This window comes from Chiloscyllium punctatum, chromosome 10 (genome assembly GCF_047496795.1).
Source record: "Chiloscyllium punctatum isolate Juve2018m chromosome 10, sChiPun1.3, whole genome shotgun sequence".
In the NCBI taxonomy this organism is placed as follows: domain Eukaryota; kingdom Metazoa; phylum Chordata; class Chondrichthyes; order Orectolobiformes; family Hemiscylliidae; genus Chiloscyllium; species Chiloscyllium punctatum.
This window is the reverse complement of record NC_092748.1, coordinates 44,420,271-44,433,873: the sequence shown is the minus strand read 5'-3', so window position 1 is coordinate 44,433,873 and position 13,603 is coordinate 44,420,271. Positions and strand designations below refer to the sequence as shown.

General features: G+C 40.4%; 1 protein-coding gene across 13 annotated transcripts in view; it reads left to right on the top strand.

The window, feature by feature from the left end:
* Positions 1-13,603, top strand: part of gulp1b (GULP PTB domain containing engulfment adaptor 1b) — a 375,129-nt gene that overhangs the window by 222,742 nt on the left and 138,784 nt on the right. Inside the window, exon 2 of one of the 13 annotated variants that reach the window (XM_072579035.1) lies at positions 11,239-11,435. The exons of the other annotated variants lie outside the window; for them this stretch is intronic. The gene's annotated coding sequence lies outside the window, so the exon portion shown is untranslated. The remainder of the gene's footprint in view (positions 1-11,238; positions 11,436-13,603) is intronic. 13 annotated transcript variants of the gene reach the window in all.

Below are 13,603 nucleotides of genomic sequence, written 5' to 3'. Positions count from 1 at the left end.
CGGGTTGAGAAGACACTGACTTATATAGCAGGATGGTAATAAACATAAGAAGTCCCTCCTTTCCCAGAAACTTCTGCTCTCTGACTTCAAAATTAAAAGCACAATCAGTGACCCCCCCCCGCTCCCAGCAGGCCCCTGGTGCAAGCTCCCACCCTTTGAGTTGCTGCTACTGCTGAAAAATATTGATGCCGCTGATGACATGAACAAGCTCCCAATGGCCTTCCTTGCCCAATACTTTACCTGCTCTTCGCCAAGTATCTCACCAGGACCAACTTGCCCAGTTATTTTCTCCTGCTTGCCAGTACTCTCACCACTTCCAGGAAGGCAGAAAGTTCCTCCTACAATCCCACCTAAGCACTGTTGGATTCTAGATCTCCTCCCAAATCCCATAGTCGACCTGAAAATTGATTAATTACCCCACATTGATTATTGATTTATACTACAACTGCACTTGCCATTAAGAATATTTTCAGCTGATCAAGCCATGCGATTTTAAGATTGGCCTTGTGTCATGTGAGATCAGTTATTGTGTACAAACTTCTTGCAGATAATTGGGTTAATTATTATTTTTATTAAACAATAAACAACAACTCTTCTTTCAATGGAAAATATACTTGCAATAAAAATCCCTTGAGAAACCTGTAAAGCATTTATTTTGCATAAAACATAATGCAAGGTAAAACATGACCTCACTATTTGCTGAGTCAAGTTTGAAAACAAATATCCATGTACACACCAGGTTAAAGTGTCTGTAACTAGAATAAACAGGTACATTAAGCAACAGAATATCGATACAGTTGAGGAGTAAACATGGTAGTTGGAAGTGAATTGGACCAGCTTTTATTACAAAGTAATTTTTTGTTGCAAAGGCTGTGCCAGCTACCCTTTATTATTAATGTTCAAATTAGGAGTTGAATAATTCAATTATTCATGTGAACAGCAATGCATTTGTTGAAAAAAAAACTTCAAGTCTGGAGGGGGTGTCCAAGAATATTTCCCAAACACATTTATTTTGTTGAGGATGTCAAATATTTTCGTAAATCTCATAGAGAAAACAGAAACTCACCTTAAGTTGTTGGACAATAAAGATGGGCAATACCATTTTATTCAAGAGATTGATTTTTTTTAACATGTTGTGATATATGAGGTGGTAATAATTTATCCAATTATTAGACATATTCTCAAAGCCAAATTAATTGATAACTCACTTTTTCAGTTAAGCATCCACGTTGCTCATTAATCACCTCTGATTTTTGGATTATGTCCCTAATAAATGTTCAGATGATTTTATTGTGGCTGTTGCCAGACAAACCATCTTAAAACATTAACTGTGTTCCAGTCTTTATATTGTAGTTCTCATTTTGTTAAATTGTTTCAATATTTATGAGCTGCTGCATTTGTGTAGCTGTATCCTAATCTGTTGTGACCAGGTTGTCATATCCTTGCTTTTAGAGGCTAAATCTGTCAGTGTTTTTGCTGAAATGAACACATCTTGTCGAAAACTGCCTCCTTTTCCCCAAGGGCCATGATCTTTTTTTTATGGTAGTCACGTCAAAGAATTCAGTCTCCTGATTAATGTTTCATAATTTAGCCTTGAAACTATTCACACTTGATCCTTCTGAGTCCAATGCTATCTGTAATATTAGTCCTCATTACAGAGTAAAATTTGTGAAATGTTTCAAGCAGTTCTGCATATTTCCCTGGGTTGAACATTACTGATAACTTTCTAGCAAAAAGTTAAAGAAAATAGTGGCAGGTCACCAGGGAATAAACCCTGCTGTGCTTTGAACTAGTCTCGATGTTTTGAGCAATTTGCAGCATCGTTTATGAATTTGCGGGCCGATGAGGCAACTTTCTTACTAAATATCAGCAAGTGGCCAATTAAAGGGATAAAAGCTTGTTAAATGTCTTACTAATGCTGCAACTCACCTCATTAATATTCAACTTCCTATATTATCCAAGGTGCTGAGCATACTCGATATGAACAAACCTTGATGTGGAAGTCATCTTATGATGCACTATTGGATAGATCGTGTCAAAAAAAAGCAACCTAAAATGCCTTTCTCTCAAAAGTGAGCCGGACTTTAACTCACCATTTTTAAACTGTTTATTTTTTTTTAAATGATTTAATGTTCGATTGCATTCTCTGTTTCTAATATGTAAAATTTAATTATCTTAGTGCCTTTTAAAGGTAGCCTAAATTGATTCAGAGAAAGTACCCACTTTGTCAAAATCTCTCTTGTGTAACTGCAGTTCCGCAATAATTTCAAGTTAAGACTGCATCTCGCCTGTTTATGCTCGTACTTCAGAATGTTTCAGCCTATGCTATTTGACTCTCTGAGCTCTCTACAAATTCCACCCAAGTCTCATAATGTCAGATAAGCCATTTTTTATTCAAAATTGGATCTGGCATTTTATTCCTAATGCCTCCTTAAGCAGTTTGTTCCAGAAGAAACATTTGAATTTGGTGCCCTTGTGTTAAGTTCCTTGGAGGGGGGAGTTGGCAGTGATTGGTGGAGGAATCAGAGAACTCATCAGAAACTGATGGGTTGACAATCTGGCTGGAGTCTAATGTCCAAGGGAACCTCCCCCTGTTCCTTCTGGCTTCATAACTTGCGATCAGTAGCCATAGAGACCACTTGCAAATTCTTAATAACATTACCTTACAATGGAGCAAGTTCTGGTCAAGGGATTCTACAATGTTATTTCCTCTTTGCTTAATATATTTATAGGCTGACAGCTCATCCGTTCAAGGTACTCAACCTAATCCCCAGGCTTTAACACAGGGACCAGCACACATTGGGGTAGACTGCATCAGTGCTAAATTGGTATATGTACTGCCTATTTTTTGGATGTGTCTGTTTCAGGTACAACACATACTAATTTCTGCCCAAATGCTACAGCAAGTTTTGCATTGGTGTTGAAATGGGCAAATTGGCACCAAAAATTGGCAATGGGAATGTTTTTTTCCAAAGAGCTTTCTCAAATCCTATGAAAATCACTGGCCAAACCAAAAGCATTTGGCTTCCTGGGCAGATGTTAAAGTATTTATTCATCTCTCTTCTTTAACTCTGCTGAAATGTAGATGTAGCTAACACTATCCTTCAGAAAATACACTATCTAAATCTGTAAAAAGACATGAGGCAGAGTTTGAAATTCTGTCATATTTTATATTTTGCAGAATTTGCAACTGGCTTGCTGACAAATTCTTCTTTCAAAAGAAAATAAATCATTTCTTTGCCTAAACCAACCAAACTAATGAAAATAGTTATTCAATTCCTTTTAAAAATAATGAATATTTGAGTAGAAAATGCTAACGTTAGCTTTTTTAATGTCCTAAATGTATTTAAACATTAAATGTTGAGACATTTAAGGACTGATTTTGTTTTGATGTATTTTCAATCACATTTTATTTCCTGAGTTTTACTTATTTTCTGTCCTCTTTGATACAGATTCAATGTGTTTTGTAAATACTGTTAGTGATCTTGTTCTTACTTCTTATTATCCTAACACGTTTAGTGCCCCAATTAAAACAAGATGGAAGGTAATTTGAGACATATATGCCAAGTGTTTGTAACTATTGTCATGTGGCTGGAGGCACTGTTTGAATTATAGAATCCGTGCAGTGCAAGTAGAGGCTATTCAGCTCATTGAGTCTGCACTGACCCTCTGAAGGGTTTCCCATCCGGATGCACCCCAAACTGTATCCCGGCCCCTCATTTATACATTCCTGGACAGTACAGGCTTATTTTTAGCATGCCGAATCCACCTAAACTATATATTTTGGACTGTAGGAGGAAACCGGAGCACCCACTAGCAACCCATACAGACCCAGGGAGAATGAACAAACTCCACATAGACAGACACCCAAGGCTGAAATTGATCCTGGGCCCCACCACTGTGAGGCAGCAATGCTAACCTCTCTGTCAATGTGCTGAGAGGTTTGGTCTAAAACATACTGGTCAAGAAAAAATTCAATCTTAGGGGTTAGTCTTCAATGTTAAACTATATTATACACTAGTACTAACTTGTATATAAGAATCATTGACATACAAGGCTCTGATGTATTAGGGAAGGATTAAACTATCATCTTTGTACATACTTGCCTAGATATGCTTTGTTTCTTATAGAGTATGTTACCCTGATTTGTCATGGAATGTTCCTTCCAGTCTGTCCTGACTCCATCCACGTGATCCTATTTATATTCTGTGACGTGCAGCTCCATGCCATCATTCCAAGATTGCTCTGGGTTTCTGAAGAGTTTCCATGATACCCATCCCCAAGCTTTTCTCCTCTTCAGAAACAATGATTAACAGTTGCATACATTCTCAAATGGGTTGTCTTTTTTATAACATTTACTGCACAATTTTCCTACTTCTACTACCCTCCCCAAACCTTTCACTTGTTTCATCTGTTTCAATAGATATAATAGGAAAGTCCATGATAAAATATAGACATAATTAAGGAAAACTGATGATCTTGACTTTTCTTTGCTGGCTGTTGTTAGATCAGAGATTCAGTAGATCTGGCAGAAGGGACTTATGTTTATGTATCTGCAGGAATCTGTAGGAAGTTGATTTGGTTTGTCTTGAAGTTTGTTTCTTCTAGTTTGTTATAACTCTGTCCATGCTGTTCCATTTAAAGTCGATGATATACAGCTCCATGACCACATTGCAAGGTTGCTCCTGAGTCATAAAGCTAACACTAACTGAAATGTTTAAAAGAAAGTTAAACTTTTGTTACAGAGCATCTTAGTTTAGTTACATAAGTCTAAGAAGGCAGTCTACTAATGAATTTGATGTGGACCATTTACATTCTTACATTAGCAAGACCTCAGGCTCTACATTCATTCATTGTTGAGCCATTTATGAAATTCCTTCACATTCTGCCTTCTGTATGTAGCCTGTACATTATAAAATCAGGAGCAAGCCATTTAATCTCTTGAACCTGTGTTGCTATTCAGTGAGATCACAATTGATCTATATCCTATCCTTACCCACCTCCCTTGTCTCCTTATCCGTCAATGCTTTTGAAAAGTAAAAATATGTTGAGTTCAAATTTTAAAATATTAATTGAGCTGGAATCATTTTTTTGGTGGAGAAATATTCACATCTGTAAATGGGAGGTAGACAAAAAATGGGGAATTATAGACCAGTTAGCTTAACCTCTACACTGGGGAAGATGCTTGAGTATATTATCAAGAAAGAAATAGCAAAGCATCTAGATAGAAATTGTCCCACTGGGCAGATGGAGCATGGGTTCATGAAGGGCAGGTCATGCTTTTGGAAATCTATGAAGACATTCCGAGCAAGGTGGATAATGGGAACCCAGTGGATGTGGTGTACCGAGATTTCCAAAAAGCCTTTGACAAGGTGCCACACAAGAGGCTGCTGCGTAAGATAAAGACGCATTGCATTAGAGGTATAGTTTTGGATGGATAGACGATTGGTTGATTAACAGGAAGCAAACAGTGGAGATAAATGAGTGCTACTCTGGTTGGCAATCAGTAACTATTGGTGTGCCTCAGGGATTAGTGTTGGGACCACAATTATTCAATTTATATAGATGATTTGGAGTTGGGGACCACATGCGGCGTGTCAAAGATTTTAGATGACAAAAAGATGAGTGGCAGAGCAAAGTGTGCAGAGGACTGAGAAACTTAGCAGAGGAACATAAATACTTTAAGTGAGTGGGCAAAGATCTTGCAGATGGAATACAATATTAATAAATGTGAAGTGATACATTTTATTAGGAGTAACAGTGAAAAGGATTATTATTTGAAAGGTAAAAGGTTGCAACATCCTGCAATGCAGAGGGACCTGGGTGTCCTTGTGCATGAATCACTGAAGGCTGGTCTGCAGGTCATAGTCATAGAGATGTACAGCATGGAAACAGACCCTTCAGTTCAATCCGTCCATGCCAACCAGATATCCCAACCCAATCTAGTCCCACATGCCAGCACCTGGCGCAACAAGAAATTAAGAAGGCAAATGGAATTTTGTCCTTCATTGCTAAAGGGATTGAGTTCAAAAGCAGAAGGTAACGTTGCAGCTGTGCAATGTGCTGGTGAGGCCACACCTGGAGTACTGTGTACTGTTTTGGTCTCCTTACTTGAGAAAGGATGTACTGGCACTGGAGAGGGTGCAGAGGAGATTCACTGGGTTGATTCTGGAGTTGAGAGGTTTACTTATGAGGAGAGACTGAATAGACTGGGATTATATTCATTGGAATTCAGAAGAACGAGGAGGGTTTTCTTATAGAAATATATAAAATTATGGACAGAATGGATAAGATAGAAATAAGGAGGATGTTTCCATGAAGCTAGGACAAGAGGACATAGCCTCAAGATTAGAGGGAGAGAGTTAGGACTGAATTGAGAATCTTCTTCACCCAGAGGGTTGTAAAACTATGGAATTATTTGCTCAGTGAAGTAGTTGACACTACTTCATTAAACGTTTTTAAAGCTAAGGTAGATTCTTTTTGAACAATAAAGTAATTAAGGGATACAGTGAGAGGGAGGGTAAGTGGATCTGAGACAATGAAAAGATCAGCCATGATCTTATTGAATGGCGGAGCAAGCTCGAAGGGCCAGGTGGCCTACACCTGCTCCTAGTTCTTATGTTCTTATGGACACAAAGTAATTGAGCACTCAAAACAAATCTGGGCTTTATAAAGGGTAGGTCATGTTAACAAACTTAAGTTAATTTTTTTGAATAAGTACTCAACTTAGTAACAGTGAAATGACTATGGGTTCAATCTATATGGGACTTCCAAAAGCCATTTGATATTGTTTCACATTTAAGTCTTTTAACTAAGATCAAAGCTCAGGAAATTGAAAAATCCTGATCTATTTGAAAGATTGATACATTTGAGAAAGTTGGAAATGCAGTGATAATGGATGATAATTTGAAGCAAGGGTTTGTGCTTCGATCTAAATCACCAACATGTTTATTATTGCTTTAGATATTAGGAGTGAGACCCATACATTCAAGTTTGTTATGGAGATCAAACATAATTTTTCTAAGTGGACATAACTGGGGCAGATAGATAAGTCTGAGGATCTCCATTTTGGAATAAAAAAGAAATATTAGAGGTAACTTTTTCAGATTGCGACAATGTAAAAACAGTGACGGTCCAAAGAGATTTAGTGGCGCATGTACATCATTAAAAAGTAATAGGTACAAAGGAAAAATCAGAGAAGCAACAAAGTGTTCACTTCAATAACTAGATGACAAGAATACAACAGTGATAAAGATTTTCTACAGTTATGGTTCAGCCATATCTACAGCATAATGTACAGCTCTGGGAACATGACCTCATGAAGGATATATCAGTAGCATAAACTAATTTGCTGTTATATTAGATGTTGGGATGAGACTTAGATGTTATATCAACAAAAGGTTATAGGGAAAATTAATGGAGCCTTTTAGAATTTTTGAAAAGAATTGATCTGGTGGATTGAATTAATTCTTCTTGCCAAGAAAAAACATTTAGGACACAGAGACCTAACCATAAAAATCAGATCAAGGTTATTCATAACAGCATTTATGGTACATTGCCTTAATGTGCTGTTTTCCAATGTGCTGGAACTGCCCCAGAGTGCTGCAAATTTTGGAAAATTATCACAAGTGCACTTGCTATTTCTCCCGCCATCTCTTTTAGTACCCTGGGGTGCACTCATCAGGGCCAGGAGACTTGGCCATCCTTAGCTCCAATAGCTTACCCAACACTATCTCCTCCATGATAATGATTGTTTCCAGGTCCTGACCTACCTTTGTCTCCTTGTCACTTACTGACATGTTATTAGTATCCTCCACAGTGAAGACTGATGCAAAGTACCTGTTCAATCAGCCATTTCGTCATATCCATAACTAACTGTCCCTTCTCATCCTCTAAAGGACCAACATTTACTTTAGCCATTTATTTTTGTTTTATAAATTTGTAGAAGCTTTTGCTACCTGTCTTTATATCCTGTGCTAGTATTTTCTATATTGTGTCTGACATTTCTTTACACGTCTCTTTTTGTGGCTTTCTGCTGACCTTTAAAGTTTTCCCAAATTTGTCGTTTCCTCCTGTTCTTGGCCACTTGGTTTGTCTTCTATTTCAATTTGATAACCTCCTTTATTTCCTTGGTAAAAACAAGGAGTGCAGATGCTGGAAACCAGAGTCTAGATTAGAGTGGTGCTGGAAGAGCGCAGCAGGCCAGGCAGCATCCGAGGAGCAGGAAAATCGACATTTTGGGCTAAAACCCTTCATCAGGAATAGAGGCAGGATGCCTGCAGAGTGGAGAGATAAATGAGAGGGGGTTGGGGGTGGGGAGAAAGTAGCATAGAGTACAATAGGTGAATGGGGGAGGGGATGGAGGTGATAGGTCAGAGAGGAGGGTGGACTGGATAGGTAGAAAGGAAGATAGGCAGGTAGGACAGGTCATGGGGGCGGCACTGAGCTGGAAGGTTGGAGCTGGGGTGAGGTGGGGGAAGGGGAAATGAGGAAACTGGTGAAATCTACATTGATGCCCTGGGGTCGAAGTGTTCCGAGGCGGATGTTGAGGCGTTCTTCCTCCAGGTGTCGGGTGGTGAGGGAGCGACGATGAAGGAGGCCCAGGACCTGCATGTCCTCGGCAGAGTGGGAGGGAGAGTTGAAATGTTGGGCCACAGGGTGGTGTGGTCGATTGGTGCGGGTGTCCCAGAGATGTTCCCTAAAGCGAGGAGGCGTCTAGAGGAGACTGTGTCGGAAGCAACGGAGCACGCCAGATTTCCTCCTCCTTTACAGACCGCAATTTCCCTTCCCATGTGGTTAAAGATGCCCTCCAACGCATCTCTTCCACATCCCACACCTCCGCCTTCAAACCCACCCCTCCAACCGTAACAAGGACAGACCCCCCCCCCCCGGTGCTCACCTTCCACCCTACCAACCTTCGCATAAACCACATCATCCAATGGCATTTCCGCCACCTCCAAACGGACCCCACCACCAGGGATATATTTCCCTCCCCACCCATTTCCACTTTCCGCAAAGACCGTTCCCTCCGTGACTACGTGGTCAGGTCCACACCCCCCCCAACAACCCACTCTCCCTTCCTGGCACCCTCCCCTGCCACCACAGGAATTGCAAAACCTGCGCCCAATCCTCCTCCCTCACCTCCATCCAAGGCCCCAAAGGAGCCTTCCACATCCATCAAAGTTTTACCTGCACATCCACCAATATCATTTATTGTATCTGTTGCTCCAGATGCGGTCTCCTCTACATTGGGGAGACTGGACGCCTCCTAGCAGAGCGTTTTAGGGAACATCTCTGGGACACCCGCACCAATCAACCCCACCGCCCTGTGGCCCAACATTTCAACTTGCCCCTCCCACACTGCCGAGGATATGCAGGTCCTGGGCCTCCTCCACCACTGCTCCCTCACCACCCGACGCCTGGAGGAAGAACGCCTCATCTTCCAACTCGGCATACTTCAACCCCATGGAATCAATGTGGATTTCACCAGTTTCCTCATTTCCCCTTCCCCCACCTCACCCCAGCTCCAACCTTCCAACTCAGTGCTGCCCCCATGACCTGTCCTACCTGCCTATCTTGCTTTCCACCCATCCACTCCACCCTCCTCTCTGACCTATCACCTCCATCCCTACCCCCATTCATCCATTGTACTCTTTGCTACCTTCCCCCAACCTCTTCTCTGACCTATCACCTCCATTCCCACCCCCATTCACCTATTGTACTCTATGCTAGTTTCTCCATACCCCCACCCCCCTCTCATTTATCTCCCCACTCTGCAGGCACCCTGCCTCTATTCCTGATGAAGGGCTTTTGCCCGAAACATTGATTTTCCTGCTCCTTTATTTCCTTCTACGCCCATGGCAGATTACCCCTTTTATTATATCTGTTCTTTTCACTGGAAAATAGTTTTGCTGAGCACTTTGAAAATTGCTTTGAAAGTCCTCCACTGCTTGTCAACTGTCCCACTATAAAGTCCTTGTTTCCAGTCTACTTTTGAAAAGTCCTCCCTCACTCTATTGTAGTCTCCCTTGTTTAAGCACAGGGCCCTGGTATTGGATTTTATCTTCCCACTCTCCATCTGTATTCTAAATTCAACCGTACTATGATTGCTCCTTCCAAGAGGATCCCTAACTATGAGGTCATTAATTATTCCTGTCTCATTACACAGGACCAGATCTAGGATAGCTTTCTCCCTCATTGGTTCCATTACATATTGTTCAAGAAAGCTATCATGGATACCTCAATGAACTCTTCCTCAAGGCTACACTGTCTGAGCTGGTTCATCCAATAGATTAAAACCCTCCATAATAATTTCCATACCAGTTTTGCATGTATTAGTTATTTAGTTGTTTATTTCCATACCATTTTTGCATGCATTAGTTATTTTGTTGTTTATTGCCCTCCTCAATGTGATGTTATTATTTGGTGGCCTGCAGACTACCCCTATCAGTGACCTTTTCTTCTTAGAATTGCTAATTTCCACCCATATGGATTCAACCTTATTCTCCATAGAGCGTATAACATCTCTCAGCACGGTCCTGATGTCATCCTTGAATATCAGAGCTACACCACCTCCCTTGCATTCCACTCTGTCCTTCCGATCACTCTGATGCCCCCTGGATACTTACCTCCCGGTTGTGACCATCTTGGAACCATGCCTCCCTAATGGCTACTAAATCATATTCATTCATGATGGTTTGTGTTGCTAACTCAATGATCTTGTTACAAATGCTACAAGCATTCAGGTAAAGTGCCCTCATGCTAGCTTTCTTACCTCATGATTTCCAACATCTCTCATAATCTCTCCTGAGACATCCTTCCTTTTCACTTCTTTCATAGTCTGCCTCGGACGTAAACTCTCCTACATACATGATAACTTGCTGCTTTCCTTTCTATTGACCAATCATACTTCTTGTTCGATTTCCCTTTCCCTTTTCCCCGACTCACTCGTTTAAAGTCCTAGTGACCACCCTATTTATCCTTATTGCCAGAACACTGGTTCCAGATTGGTTCAGGCGGAGACCATCCCATCAGTACAGATTCTCCCCGGTTCCAAAACTGATTCTAATACCACTTAAAATGGAATCCCTCTTTTCCACACCACTCCCTTAGCCACATGTTAACATCCCTAATTTTCTTATCCCTAAACCAATTTGCATGTGGCTCGGTCAGTAATCCACAGATTATGATCTATGAAGACCTGTTCCTTAATTTTGTTCTTGATAATCCCCCAAACAGGTCCTGCATCCTAGCCTTGCCTATGTTGTAAATCCCAACATGGACCACAACAACTGGATCCTCCCCGTCCCGTTCCTGTATACTCTCAAGCTGGTCAGAGATAACCTGCACCCTGGCACCGGGCAGCACAGCTCCATGCAGGACTCCCGATCCGGCTTGCAAAGGATACTATCTATCTTCCTTATTATAGAATCCCGGTTAGTGATACATTTCAGTCAAGGCAAATTAATAACAAAGTATTTCCTTCAGTTGTGAAGTTTATCTCAAAGTAGTTGTTCAACAATCCTTTCATTGATTATTTCATTTGCAATAGTATCTAGGATTTTGGGTCCACATTGAGTACTCTGTTTCTTTAAATAGATTAATATTTTTGGTCAATATTTAATTCTCTCGTTTCCATTGGTAATCCTTCTTTTTCCTTTGACTTCTTTTGCTATTCTTAACACTTCACCTTCTTTGGGCCTGAAATGTTCTTTCACTCTTTCCCTCTTTCCTGAAAATTTACCTCACTTTTTTGTCAATTATGACTGCTCCATTTGCGTATTAGGGGAAATATACTACTGCTGCTTTAAGTTAAATTGCTTTATGAACACCTCCCACTACTATCTGTATTTTTAAGAAGAGTTTTGTCTAGTTTCATTCATATCTTTCTTATCCTATTTGAGTAATCTGCAGCAAAATCTAACTTCTTAGTAACCGTGCCGTGCTTCTTTCTTGTCAAAGCTAACATTCATTTCAATTGAATTATGATTGTTATTAGATGAACGTTCTCTTAATGTCATATAATTAACCAAATTTGGCTCATGGCTCATTACAAAATCTAATATATGTTTCATTTTTAGTTTAAAACAAGTTCTGTTCTGATCCAAAATCACTTAAGGCCTATGGTGTCATTTTTTTTGTACATTTGTTTCTGGGATATGACCATTACTGGCAAAGCTAGCATTTATTGCTCATCCTAATTTGCTCTTGATAAGGTCAAGAATAAGTTTTGTCTTTGCAAAAACCCATTATCTTTTGCATCAAAAAGATTTGTAAGTTACCCATTGTAGTTGTCATTTCTCTTATGGTATCTTGTGAGTTGTCAGTACTCCGTTGTGTTATTTTGTCAGTTTTATGTTTATGCCTGATACTAAAACAAAAGAATATTATCATCTTTCCACTCATATATAGCGTACAATATTTCCTAGAAAGGGACCAATTTATTCCCAAGCCTCTGCTGTCGGACTTGATGGTCTTAAATGGAGGCTTTTGGAAAATATACAGACTGAAAACTCACAGTCAGCATTGAAAGAACGATGCTCGATATTCTTCATGCTCACAGCTGCCCACAAACCTTTCAAACGGCAGTTCATGATTATCGGGATTCATTTTTAAGCCACCACTTTTCCACGGAATCTGTGATGTGTGTGCATAAGGTAAACACTAATGTGTCTCTTCAAACAGTCATAGCAAAGAATCCGCACTCAGACGTTGGAAAAGAAATTAGCTTGGGAGCTTCTAGAGCACTAGGCAGCCTGAGACCTATTCCCCCAGTGCAGACAATATCATTGCTCATTCTTTAGAAAGAGAAGAATAACCAGACCGTAAGACTAGCCCTGCAAAAGTATTAGTTCAAGGGCCAAGGTTAGCAGTCAAGTAAAATTTATTGAACTTCTAACACTGGAAAGTATATGAAAGTACTCCAACATATTTTTGAAGGTATTTTTGTATTGGGAGAGTATTGTCATACACATGGTAGATGTCTCTGTGATCTATTATAGAAAGGCAGCAACAGGCATGAGAGCAATAGAAGCCCTCTGTCAACTAATGCACGCAGCATCTCGATGTGAATGCCAATACAACGTTCCCCTGCCGGCTACCCGATAGAGGTGCTCATCTGAGGCTGCTGAAGCAGCACTTGCTTGCAACTTCCCCCTACTGAGAGTTGGTAGATCAAACATGTGTGACCTCAGGCATGGCTGTGGCCACTTACTTCCAGATTACTTAGCACATGTTAATCCCAACTCTGCACTAACTTCTAAAACATGTGCATTGCCAAGATTTGCGCTGGTTGCTCAGTCAGATCAAGAGATGGCAGTCTTCCCTGTCTCTCTCTCACTCACTCTCACTCTCACTCTCACTCTCACTCTCTCTCTCTCTCTCACTCATTCCCTCTCACTCCTGTCTGAAATCAGGAAATTAGTAGGAAAATGTTTCTGTGGAATCCGAGGCTCATGGTCACGCTAGCCACAGCATGTCACAAGGCAGAAAGATCGCAGACTCTGCAATATTCTCAGCAGTATTAATATTGCAGATGTGATCATGTCTGAACTTATCATGCACGGAGCCTTCAAAAGGGTCAGGTGATAGAGGTGGTTTTGTT